General features: G+C 42.9%; 2 non-coding genes across 2 annotated transcripts; one reads left to right on the forward strand and one right to left on the reverse strand.

The window, feature by feature from the left end:
- Positions 1-233: 233 nt before the first annotated feature.
- Positions 234-349, forward strand: LOC134996073 (U5 spliceosomal RNA). Its single transcript, XR_010198781.1, has one exon. It is a non-coding gene; the product is annotated as a U5 spliceosomal RNA (small nuclear RNA).
- Positions 350-5,712: 5,363 nt separating this feature from the next.
- Positions 5,713-5,786, reverse strand: TRNAN-AUU (transfer RNA asparagine (anticodon AUU)). Its single transcript has one exon. It is a non-coding gene; the product is annotated as a tRNA-Asn (tRNA).
- Positions 5,787-12,421: the final 6,635 nt, after the last annotated feature.

The following is a 12,421-nucleotide window of genomic DNA, read 5'->3' on the forward strand; positions in this document are numbered from 1 at the left end:
AAGCTCATTTGCATAGAAATGACAGTCAGTGTTTGTTTCTTTTCAAACAGAACTTTCTTGACCACACTAATTGTTTGAAAGATCTGGGAGCACATGGAAAAGAGTACAAACCATGTTTATAGCAAGGGGAAGCCTGGTGAGAAATCTGCTTTCTTTCATTCAAATTGGGTGCTCACTTTGAGCTGAATGAGAACTGCTGGCATGGCACTCAGGCGACAGGTGGAATCTTGGTCATGCTCTGGTTTCTCTTCAGAACTAACAAATATTTCGCCTTTTATTAAAGATTTCCGTGGAGAGGAGCAAAACTGAGTTTTATCTCAATTTTTGCATGCCCCATATTATTGGGGTTTCTTTTATCAGTTTAAAGACAGAACGAGTGTGCTTTCTTGTTAGCTTTAATGTAAGTTTATTTGCATAACAATGACAGTAAATGTTTGTTTCTTTTCAAACAGAACTTTCTTGACCATGCTACTTGCTTGAAAGATCTGGGAGCACATGGAAAACAGTACAAACCATGCAGTATCACAAGAGCCTTTATTTGATCTTTCATGAAGATAGAGCAGAATTGAGGACACGTCAACAATTTCTGCCAAAGGTGGTTCATCTTTCCACATGGTGCCTTTGGCCACTGACACCTTCGTTGAGTCAAAGTCTCTGGCTGTGGTCAGAACTTTGAAAATTTATGTCACCAGAACGGTTCAGATTAGGAAAACAGAGGCTCTGTTTGTCCTGTATGCTCCCAACAGGATTGGGTGTCCTGCTTCCATGCAGACCATTATGCGCTGAATCTGTGGTAAGATTCAGCATGCTCATTCCATGGCAGGATTGCCGTTACTGAATTAGGTGAAGACCCATTCTACTAGAAAGGTGGGTTCATCCTGGGCAGCTGGTCGGGGAGTCTCAGCATTGCAACTTTGCCGAGCAGCTATTTAGTAAACACTTTTGCTAAGTTTTACAAGTTTGATACCTTGGCTGATGATAACCTCAAGTTGGGTCATTCGGTGCTGCAGAGTCGTACGCACTCTCCCACCCGTTCAAGAGCTTTGGTATAACCCCATGGTTCTTAATGTGACCCCAGCATCCTCTAGGTCGTATGAGAAAATAGGATTTTAATACCTACCGGTAAATCCTTTTCTCTTAGTACGTAGAGGATGCTGGGCACCCGTCCCAGTCCATACTGTGTCTGCAGTTATTACTTGTGGTTATACACATGTTGTGTTACGGTTCTGGTCAGCTTTTTGCTGCAATTGTTCATGCCGTTGGCTTGTGTTCTGTTGAATGCCACGTTCTGCGGCATGCTTAAGGTGTGAGCTGGTAAGATGCTCACCTTAGTTTAACAATAAATCCTTTCCTCGAAATGTCCGTCTCCCTGGGCACAGTTCCTATAACTGGAGTCTGGAGGAGGGGCATAGAGGGAGGAGCCAGTTCACACCCTTTGAAAGTCTTAAAGTGCCCATGTCTCTTGCGGATCCCGTCTATACCCCATGGTTCTTAATGTGACCCCAGCATCCTTTACGGACTAAGAGAAAAGGATGCCCTTGTGTACTATCCTGACTTCTCCTCCCGTCTGCTTACTTTGTGCCTTCCAACGCACAATGCGAACTACAGGTGGTGCTGCAGGGCCCACACCCTTTTACTTGCCTTACAGAGCAGCTCTGGAGCTGTTACAGTGCCCAGCTGCTGCAAGAAATCAGCATGAATGCTTCAGGGGATGGGTCATGGCCAACATGAGCCCCACACCAAAGGAGGGTGGGGGTGTTTAATGCAAACTAGGGGTCATCCAAGCACTGCAAAAGGCCGCCATGCCCTGCATGCCCCTTTTCTCTTTTTATATGCAGATGAGGGTTCCAGCCAACTTTGGCCCACTGCTTGGATGACATCACCGTATGCAAATCCGTCTGCTGCAGACCTTCCCCCAGGAATGCTTGTACTAGTTGTTGGATATGGTTTGATATTTGATGGTGCTTCAGTATTAGGCAGCCTTCCGCCCTCCCATGTTCATCTGAAAAGATGTGGTCTCCCTGAAGTTGTTGTCCCCAGACGAGAGTTCCCTTGTGCTTCCTCAGTTGAATCTCCTTAACTTGACGGGGGAGGGGCTGCCCGAGCTGCCACCCTCCCCAGCCCTATCCCAACTCATACTTATTTTACATATTAGATCTCTTGATCATGAAGATTGTTCTCACAGGGTGAGGTTCATCCATTATATTTTAAAATAGGAAGGTACAAATTACATATTTGAATTGCATCTATGTGCTGGATTCAAATGCCCCCCCCCCCTTCCTTTCTCAATTGTGCCCGTCAGCAGCTATTCTAAGGTTGCTGCCAATGGGTGTGACACATTAATTTCTTCTGTGGGGTACACTGGACTCCACAAGGATTCACATTGGGGTGTAGAGTAGGATCTTGATCTGAGGCACCAACCGGCTCAAAGCTTTTGACTGTTCCCAAGATGCTCAGCGCATCCTCCTCTATAACCCCGCTTCCATGAACAGGGAGCTCAGTTTGTAGTTGGTGCCTTCAGTAGCAGGCCACTTAACAGGGGCCTGCCTCAGGCAGCCTATTCTTAGCTATTAATTTTGACAAGAAAAGAAGAACTTGTTTTATGAGAATCTACAAGGGCTGCAGCAGGCTAGGTCTAATAGACATCTTTACTGCAGCTTCATCACTCCCAGCGGCGCTGTATACTCCCGTGCCCTGGTTGCTGGGTCACTGCAGCGGAGGCTCCGGTTTCTTCCTAAGGTCAGTCACACACACACACCGCCCTTCCGGATCACGAGGCCGCTGATTAAGGGGAGCGTGGCCGTAGGGGGTGGGCCGTGTGCGCACTGGGGTGGACACTGATTACTGGGCAGCCGCTCCACTAGCCACCAGGTACAGTTAAGGAGCACAGGTCTGGGGGTTTTTCTCCTATATTAACCCAATTTTGTACTGCCCGCAGCGCATTGTGATAGGTAATAGGGCCTGATTCAGGTTGGATTGCAATCACAATAAGCGATCCAACTGCAAAAATTGCTAAGAGCATACGCATGTGCCTGCATGCGATCGCCTCTGCCTGTCAATCGGGGCAGGGGGGGAGAGTGGGGTCAGCAACACTCCATTTCCAAGTCAGGGATGGAGCAGTGCGGGGGCAAGGCTTCAAAATGGGGTCTGCAATGGAGGAGACACAGGGGGCGTGGTCACAGCGGCTGTATGACATCACATTCAGCCGCTGTGATCACAAAAATGGTGGCGGCTTCCTGCGCGCACATACAGTCTGCACCAGCAGGAGGCTACACCATTGTTTATGATCACGCTGAACTGCAGTGCAACTGCAATTACAGCATGGTCAAGAAGGGAGGTGTCATACTGGGTGGCCATGCCCTGTCACTGTGCAGGAGCCAGCACCGCTTACACACTAGTCCCCGGGTGCAGCACCCAACCCCCGGGACACCCGGAGCAACAAAATGTAGATTCAGGCCACCAGGCCACGCCCCTACCTATGAAACCATGCCTCCTTTTTACCATTGCGCTGCTTATCTGCGCGCACTGCATTACAATCTCCCTCGCCACCTCTCTGGGTGTCACCAGTGATAGTGACACCTCTGCCATGCTTGTAGCAGCTGGTCCTAAGATCTACGCCTCAAGCCCTGAGTGTTTGCCCTTGTGACTTGTTGATCATCATAGCGAAGCAGATGCTTACAGAAAACTGCAGGGGCTTAGATTGAAAATAAAAAAAATTGATGGGTATAAGGTAGAGAGGAGCGGGTTCGGTTCTCCGAGAACCGAATTCCCCACGAACTCCACGTGGTTTACACTGGTCTGAGGCAGGCTCGGTTGTTCCCGCCTGACTCGGAAAACCTGAACAAGGGAAAATGTCATCATCCCGCTGTCGGATTCTCGCGAGATTCGGATATTATATATAGAGCTGCGCGTTGCCGCCATTTTTACTCGTGCATTGAAGAGAGAGCGGAGAGGACGTGGCTATGTTCTCTCAGTGGAAATCTCAATATCAGTGCTCAGTATCAGTGGTTACTTATTGCTGCTCAGTAATACTAGTAGTGTGTCTCTCCTGCTCAGTGTCAGTTCTCAGTAGTATCCTCATCAGTGCTCAGTATCACTGCTCATTGTCTTGTGCTGCATTGTGGTGCTCAGCATACTACAGTACATTACTAATAGTCCAGTGCTGCATCTTGCTGCTCAGTGTCAGTTCTAGTATCCTCATCAGTGCTCACTATCACTGCTCATTGCATTGTGGTGTTCTGTATACTACAGTAATATAGTAACATATAGTAACATAGTTTTTGAGGTTGAATAGAGGCAAATTGCCCATCGTGTTCAACCTGTTTTAAGTTGTGATGATTCTACATACTTGCTGAATAATGTTTTATGACTAGTTAGCTACTATAACTCATGTTACCCCCGGATTAACCATGTTGATATTTTAAGTATTATAACCTTGGATAGCTTTTTCATTCAGAAATGTATCCATTCCTTTTTTAAATCCAATTACAGAGTCCGCCATTACCACCTTCCCTGGCAGGGAATTCCACATCCTGATTGCCCTAACAGTGAAGAAACCTTTCCTCCATTGCGTTCTGAACTTTCCTCCAGTCGCAGCGAGTGACCACGTGTTCTTTTAATAAATAATTCCTCTGATAACTCTTTGTTATGTATCTTTACATATTTGAAGATATTAATAATATCTCCTCTTAGGCACCTCTTTTCTAGTGTATACATATTCAGCCTAGTAAGTCTTTCCTTATAGTCCAGTACTTTTAGGCCTTTAATCAATTTAGTCTTCAGGATCTCTCGGACTTCCATGAGCAGCAGAGTAGTGCAATGGAAGGATGCTGGGCGCATAACCCAGAGGTCGATTAATCGAAACTATCCTCTGCTATGTGCATTTTTTTTTATAATTAAAGTAATCAAAAACTGGGATTGATATTTTGGCTCTTTTATTTTTACTTAAAGTACAATAACTTTTATCATTTTAATTTGTTTTAATAGTATATTGACAGCATTGTTTTCTTTAAAAAATCCACTTAATTTTCTTTACCCTATTACTGAAATGGTAATTGACAAAAACAAACTACATTGTCACCAGAAGAGCAATGCAAAATGTACAAGTGATATATTAAAATCATCTTCCATCTTGAATTTCAATGATGCATTGGGACAACAATTTTGTGAGAAACATCTTCACCCATAAAGAAAGATTTTCTTAATTCCTTATCTGTGTGCTGATTAGATATTACCTTGTTTTCACATTAAACAGACTTCCACATGAGAAAGCAGCAAGGATGCAGTAACGTTTATGTTTCCTGGTGTCAACCTGTATTATTTCAGTAGACATTGAAATGAGGATGCATCTTGCTGCCTTTCCAATGTAGCAAGTTTAATTCAGTAATAGGTGAAAAAACATTCCTACAAAGGTGTTAATCAGAGACTTGGCTTTGTGGACACTTTTCAGAGAGCAAATTTGTTAGCATAAAAATAAAGTCAGAAAATGAAGAGCTGTTTAATCACTCAATTGGACTTTTCTGCCAGCATAATTTTTTTTTCTCTGCAACCCACTGCTAAATTGTGCTTCCTAGCTGTTTTTTATAAAATCACTTAATCAAATCTAACTCTGATTACATCAGAGAAGGCCAGGTACCCTACACCATAAGAGGGGGTTTGAAATTTTGACTTGTCTACTTAAAGATCACCAAAATCTGATCACAAGGTCAATTACATCCCTGGGTGGGATTGAACCACCAACCTTTTGGTTAATAGCCAAACATGCTAACCGATTGCACCACAGAGACACCTCGTAAAAGTCCATTCTGACAAAGGCTAATAAGCATTCATCTAGAACGTTTCCTAGAAAAACTTTAAAAAGTCAATAATCTGGAGAGTTTTTGTAAGAAACACATTGCTACTTTCCCATGATGAGTGAGTGCTTCAGGATCTCTTGCACTTACATGAGCAGCAGAGTACTGCAACGGAAGCATGCTGGGCCCATAACCTAGATGTAGGCAGATTGAAACTATCTTCTGCTATATGCATTGTTTTTTGTTAATTAAAGTAATCCAAAACTGGGATTGATATTTTGGCTCTTTTATTTTTACTTAAAGTACAATAACTTTTACCATTTTAATTTGTTTTAATAGTAAATTGACAGTATTGTTTTCTTTCAAAAATCCACTTAATTTTCTTTACCCTATTATTAAAATGGTAATTGACAAAAACAAACTACATTGTCACCAGAAGAGCAGTATAAAATGTACAAGTGATATATTAAAATCATCATTCCAGCTTGAATTTCAATGATGCTTTGGTGCAACAATTTTGTGAGAAACATCTTCACCCATAAAGAAAGATTTTCTTAATTCCTTACCTGTGTGCTGATTAGATATCACCTTGTTTTCACATTAAACAGACTTCCCCATGAGGAAGCAGCAAGGATGCAGTGACGTTTATGTTTCCTGGTGTCAACCTGTATTATTTCAGTAGACATTGAAATGAGGATGCATCTTGCTGCCTTTCCAATGAAGCAAGTTTAATTCAGTAATAGGTGAAAAACCATTCCTACAAAGGTGTTAATCAGAGACTTTACTTTGTGGACACTTTTCAGAGAGCAAATTTGTTAGCATAAACATAAAATCAGAAAATGAAGAGCTGTTTAATCACTCAATTGGACTTTTCTGCCAGCATAGTTTTTTTTCTCTGCAACCCACTGCTAAATTGTGCTTCCTAGCTGTTTTTTATAAAATCACTTAATCAAATCTAACTCTGATTACATCAGAGAAGGCCAGGTACCCTACACCATAAGAGGGAGTTTGACATTTTGACTTGTCTACTTAAAGATTACCAAAATCTAATCACAAGGTCAATTACATCCATGGGTGGGATTGAACCACCAACCTTTTGGTTAATAGCCAAACATGCTAACCGATTGCACCACAGAGACACCTCGTAAAAGTATATACTGACAAAGGCTAATAAGCATTCATCTAGAACGTTTCCTAGAAAAACTTTAAAAAGTCAATAATCTGGAGAGTTTTTGTAAGAAACACATTGGTACTTTCCCATGATGAGTGAGTGCTTCAGGATCTCTTGCACTTACATGAGCAGCAGAGTACTGCAACGGAAGCATGCTGGGCCCATAACCCAGAGGTAGGCAGATTGAAACTATCCTCTGCTATATGCATTGTTTTTTGTTAATTAAAGTAATCCAAAACTGGGATTGATATTTTGGCTCTTTTATTTTTACTTAAAGTACAATAACTTTTACCATTTTAATTTGTTTTAATAGTATATTGACAGTATTGTTTTCTTTCAAAAATCCACTTAATTTTCTTTACCCTATTATTAAAATGGTAATTGACAAAAACAAACTACATTGTCACCAGAAGAGCAGTACAAAATGTACAAGTGATATATTAAAATCATCTTTCCAGCTTGAATTTCAATGATGCTTTGGTGCAACAATTTTGTGAGAAACATCTTCACCCATAAAGAAAGATTTTCTTAATTCCTTACCTGTGTGCTGATTAGATATCACCTTGTTTTCACATTAAACAGACTTCCCCATGAGGAAGCAGCAAGGATGCAGTGACGTTTATGTTTCCTGGTGTCAACCTGTATTATTTCAGTAGACATTGAAATGAGGATGCATCTTGCTGCCTTTCCAATGAAGCAAGTTTAATTCAGTAATAGGTGAAAAACCATCCCTACAAAGGTGTTAATCAGAGACTTGGCTTTGTGGACACTTTTCAGAGAGCAAATTTGTTAGCATAAACATAAAATCAGAAAATGAAGAGCTGTTTCGTCACTAAATTGGACTTTTCTGCCAGCATAATTTTTTTTCTCTGCAACCCACTGCTAAATTGTGCTTCCTAGCTGTTTTTTTATAAAATCACTTAATCAAATCTAACTCTGATTACATCAGAGAAGGCCAGGTACCCTACACCATAAGAGGGGGTTTGAAATTTTGACTTGTCTACTTAAAGATCACCAAAATCTGATTACAAGGTTATTTACATCCCTGGGTGGGATTGAACCACCAACCTTTTGGTTAATAGCCAAACATGCTAACCGATTGCGCCACATAGACACCTTGCAAAAGTAGATACTGACAAAGGCTAATAAGCATTTATCTAGAACGTTTCCTAGAAAAACTTTAAAAAGTCAATAATCTGGAGAATTTTTGTAAGAAACACATTGGTACTTTCCCATGATGAGTGAGTGCTTCAGGATCTCTTTCACTTACATGGGCTATTAACCAAAAGGTTGGTGGTTCAATCCCACCCAGGGATGTAATTGACCTTGTGATCAGATTTTGGTGATCTTTAAGTAGACAAGTCAAAATGTCAAACCCCCTCTTATGGTGTAGGGTACCTGGCCTTCTCTGACGTAATCAGAGTTAGATTTAATTAAGTGATTTTATAAAAAACAGCTAGGAAGCACAATTTAGCAGTGGGTTGCAGAGAAAAAAATAACATTTTAAACCTACCGGTAAAATTTTTTTCTCGTAGTCCGTAGAGGATGATGGGGACTCCGTAAGGACCATGGGGGATAGACGGGCTCCGCAGCAGACATGGGCACTTTGAGAAAGACTTTAGATCTGGGTGTGCACTGGCTCCTCCCTCTATGCCCCTCCTCCATACCTCAGTTAGAGAAACTGTGCCCAGAGGAGACGGACAGTACGAGGAAAGGATTTTTGTTAATCCAAGGTCAAGATTCATACCAGCCACACCAATCACACCGTATAACTTGTGATATACTACCCAGTTAACAGTATGAAAACAACATAGCATCAGTCCAAGACCGATGAAAACTAACATATAACCCTTATGTAAGCAATAACTATATACAAGTCTTGCAGAAGTAGTCCGCACTTGGGATGGGCACCCAGCATCCTCTACGGACTACGAGAAAAAGATTTACCGGTAGGTTTAAAATCTTATTTTCTCTTACGTCCTAAAAGATGCTGGGGACTCCGTAAGGACCATGGGGATTATACCAAAGCTCCCAAACGGGCTCCTGCGGATGACTCTGCAGCACCGATTGAGCAAACAGGAGGTCCTCCTCAGCCAGGGTATCAAACTTATAGAACTTTGCAAAGGTGTTTGAACCCGACCAAGTAGCAGCTCGGCACAGCTGTAGTGCCGAGACCCCCGGGCAGCTGCCCAAGAAGAGCCCACCTTACTAGTGGAATGGGCCTTGACTGAATTAGGCAACGGCAATCCCGCCATAGAATGCGCCTGCTGAATCGTGTTACAGATCCAGAGAGCAATAGTCTGATTTGAAGCAGGGGTGCCAATCTTGTTGGCTGCATACAGGACAAACAGTGCTTCTGTTTTTCTGACTCTAGCCGTTCTGGCCACGTAAATTTTCAAAGCCCTGACCACATCAAGGGACTCGGAATCCTCCAAGTCACGCGTAGCCACAGGCACCACAATAGGTTGGTTCATATGAAAGGATGAGTCCACTTTTAGCAGGAATTGAGGACGGGTCTGCAATTCCGCTCTATCCATATGGAAAACCAGATAGGGGATTTTATGTGATAAAGCTGCTAATTCCGACACTCGCCTAGCGGAAGCCAAGGCTAATAACATGACCACCTTCCAAGTGAGATATTTAAACTCCACCATTTTAAGTGGTTCAAACCATAACCTTAACACCACGTTAAGGTCCCAAGGGACCACCGGAAGTACAAAAGGAGGCTGAATATGCAGTACTCCCTTCACAAAAGTTTGTACTTACTTCAGGAAGAGAGGCCAATTCCTTTTGAAAGAAAATGGATAAGGCCAAAATCTGAACCTTAATAGAGCCTAATTTTAGGCCCAAATTCACTCCAGTTTGTAGGAAGTGAAGGAAGTGGCCCAGGTGGAATTCTTACGTATGAGCATTCCTGGCCTCACACAAAGAAACATATTTTCGCCGTATACAGTGATAATGTTTAGATGTCACGTCCTTCCTAGCTTTTATTAGCGTAGGAATGACCTCATCTGGAATACCCTTTTCCGCTAGGATCCGGCGTTCAACCGCCATGCCGTCAAACGCAGCCGCGGTAAGTCTTGGAACAGACAGGGCCCCTGTTGCAACAGGTCCTGTCTTAGAGGAAGTGGCCACGGATCTTCTGTGAGCATTTCCTGCAGATCTGGATACCAGGTCCTTCGCGGCCAATCTGGAACAATGAGAATTGTTCTTACTCCTCTTTTTCTTACTATTATCAACACCTTGGGTATGAGAGGTAGAGGAGGAAATACATAGACCGACCGGAACACCCACGGTGTCACTAGGGCGTCTACAGCTACTGCCCGAGGGTCTCTTGACCTGTTGCAATACCTCTGTAGCTTTTTGTTGAGGCGGGACGCCATCATGTCTATCTGGAACAGTCCCCACCGACTTGCAATCTGTGCGAAGACTTCCTGATGGAGTCCCCACTCTCCTGGATGTAGGTCGTGTCTGCTGAGGAAGTCTGCATCCCAGTTGTCCACTCCCGGAATGAACACTGCTGACAGTGCGCTTTGATAAAGCTAAATATTTATCTTATTTAAAACCCTTTGTGAGGTCTAAGAACACTGTACGCTATTTGCGTATGGAGTACCGTAAGGGTACGCTCGTTGCGTAACAATCGCTTAGCCGTGGTCGAGACGCTCAAGCGTCACGTTCGCTCACGGCCAAGAGATCACAGGCAGGCACGCTATTGGCTGCTGACTAACGTAATGGTTCGCTATAGCGTAACGGACGCTGTATCGGGAGCGGGCTGCTCGAGCGATACAGACGCTCACGAGAATACGCTGTTGGTATCGGGCACACTTATAGGTGAGCGACTACCGTAATGCTACGCTATCAGCGTAGCGGACGCTCGAGACCACGAGGAGATCACGAGCGGCGCCGACGCTCACAATGTTAAACCTTTATGTCTAAACCACAAACAATGTAATTTGCTGTAAAACCTTAGTGTAGAGATAGGGTGTAAATGCAACACTGTATAACCTTATTAACTCAAAAGCTGTTCGAGCGTCACCGACGCTCTGAGAATACTTAACACTATAAGAAATACACAAATACCGTGCTTAGGGTCCAACGCCTAATATATATATTATGAATGTTATACTTGCAAAAGAATTAATACAATACAAGTCATACACTACAATATAACATAGACTAACTAACCAGGTAACTACACAGTAAATACAATACAAGTACGTTTAAGAGAAAATGAGAGAAAGAGAAGAGAGAGAGAGAAAGATATGGCCCATAATAACAAGAAAAGACAATATGATTACGGAGAAAACTTACGCACAAAGGAAACGATCGCATGCGCCTCTGGACATCCAGCTCCCGATTTTCAGCAATGATAACCGATGAAGAGTGAGTGCTGGATGTGATCGGCCTGTCTATTTATGCCCCACACACAATACAATTCAATGGTCCCTACAATCTCATTGTTCATTGGACACAGGAATTCGTCTTCGCATTATAACAAAAGGTCATAGGTTGATTCATACAGGTGGGCTGTGACTATTTCCAACAGCTCAGGTGGGAGGGAAACTGGGTTTCCCGCCGCATGGATAAGTAAGTGCAAATACAGTAAATGTTCATAAACTTCTTATGTCCATAACTATTCGCACGAGCGATTGATCCGCTTCAAACCAACACCGGAATATTGCTAATTAAATACTCTTCCGATGGATACTAAACACCACTGTATTACTCCTGTCTGACCCTTCGTATCAAACAATGAGGGATCTCTCTGTCCAGGAACATACTACATTAACTAAACTTTCAGAATCTATCAAAGGGACCATAATCTACAAAATGCATTATATGGTGAAAATATGTAACGAAAGAGTCGCCCGCTAGACGCACACAATCTCTACCGTAAATGTGCATACCGTGCGCCTGCGGGTGCCCGCAACAGCGAGTATGCGCACGCACGGTAGAGCGCACGCATGCGCAGCAGGGACACATATGAGGTGCAAATATGGCAGTGTGCATCGTGATATTTTTCTGACTTTGACAGTCCACCCTTTGGCAGTCAACAATAACTGCCACTTCCTAAAACATTTCAAAAAGAGAAAAATATATGTCAGGGGTTAATACATTTACATGGTTGGGTAGGGGAGGAGAGGAGAAGGTAGGAAAAGGGTATGACCTAGTGAGATAGCAGAAGCATGTGTGTATGAATCCATGTTTGGGGGGTCATGTATCATCGTGCCGTACGTGTTTTAAATCAAGCTTTGAGGTATTGCGAAGTATACATTTGAATTCCTTCTTATCCCGTGGTACGGGTCTGTGGATGGGCTGTCAAACTTTACCGAGCTTTTTTCGGATTTTGGTTGTAACAAAAATGGGGAGCACATTTTAGTTGATGATACATGAATGGGGGAATATGTGATTGCTGATATCTGTGCCTGTATTCCCTATACTATGTGTGTAATTACCT

The sequence above is a fragment of the Pseudophryne corroboree genome, unplaced genomic scaffold (assembly GCF_028390025.1).
Source record: "Pseudophryne corroboree isolate aPseCor3 unplaced genomic scaffold, aPseCor3.hap2 scaffold_142, whole genome shotgun sequence".
Taxonomy (NCBI): domain Eukaryota; kingdom Metazoa; phylum Chordata; class Amphibia; order Anura; family Myobatrachidae; genus Pseudophryne; species Pseudophryne corroboree.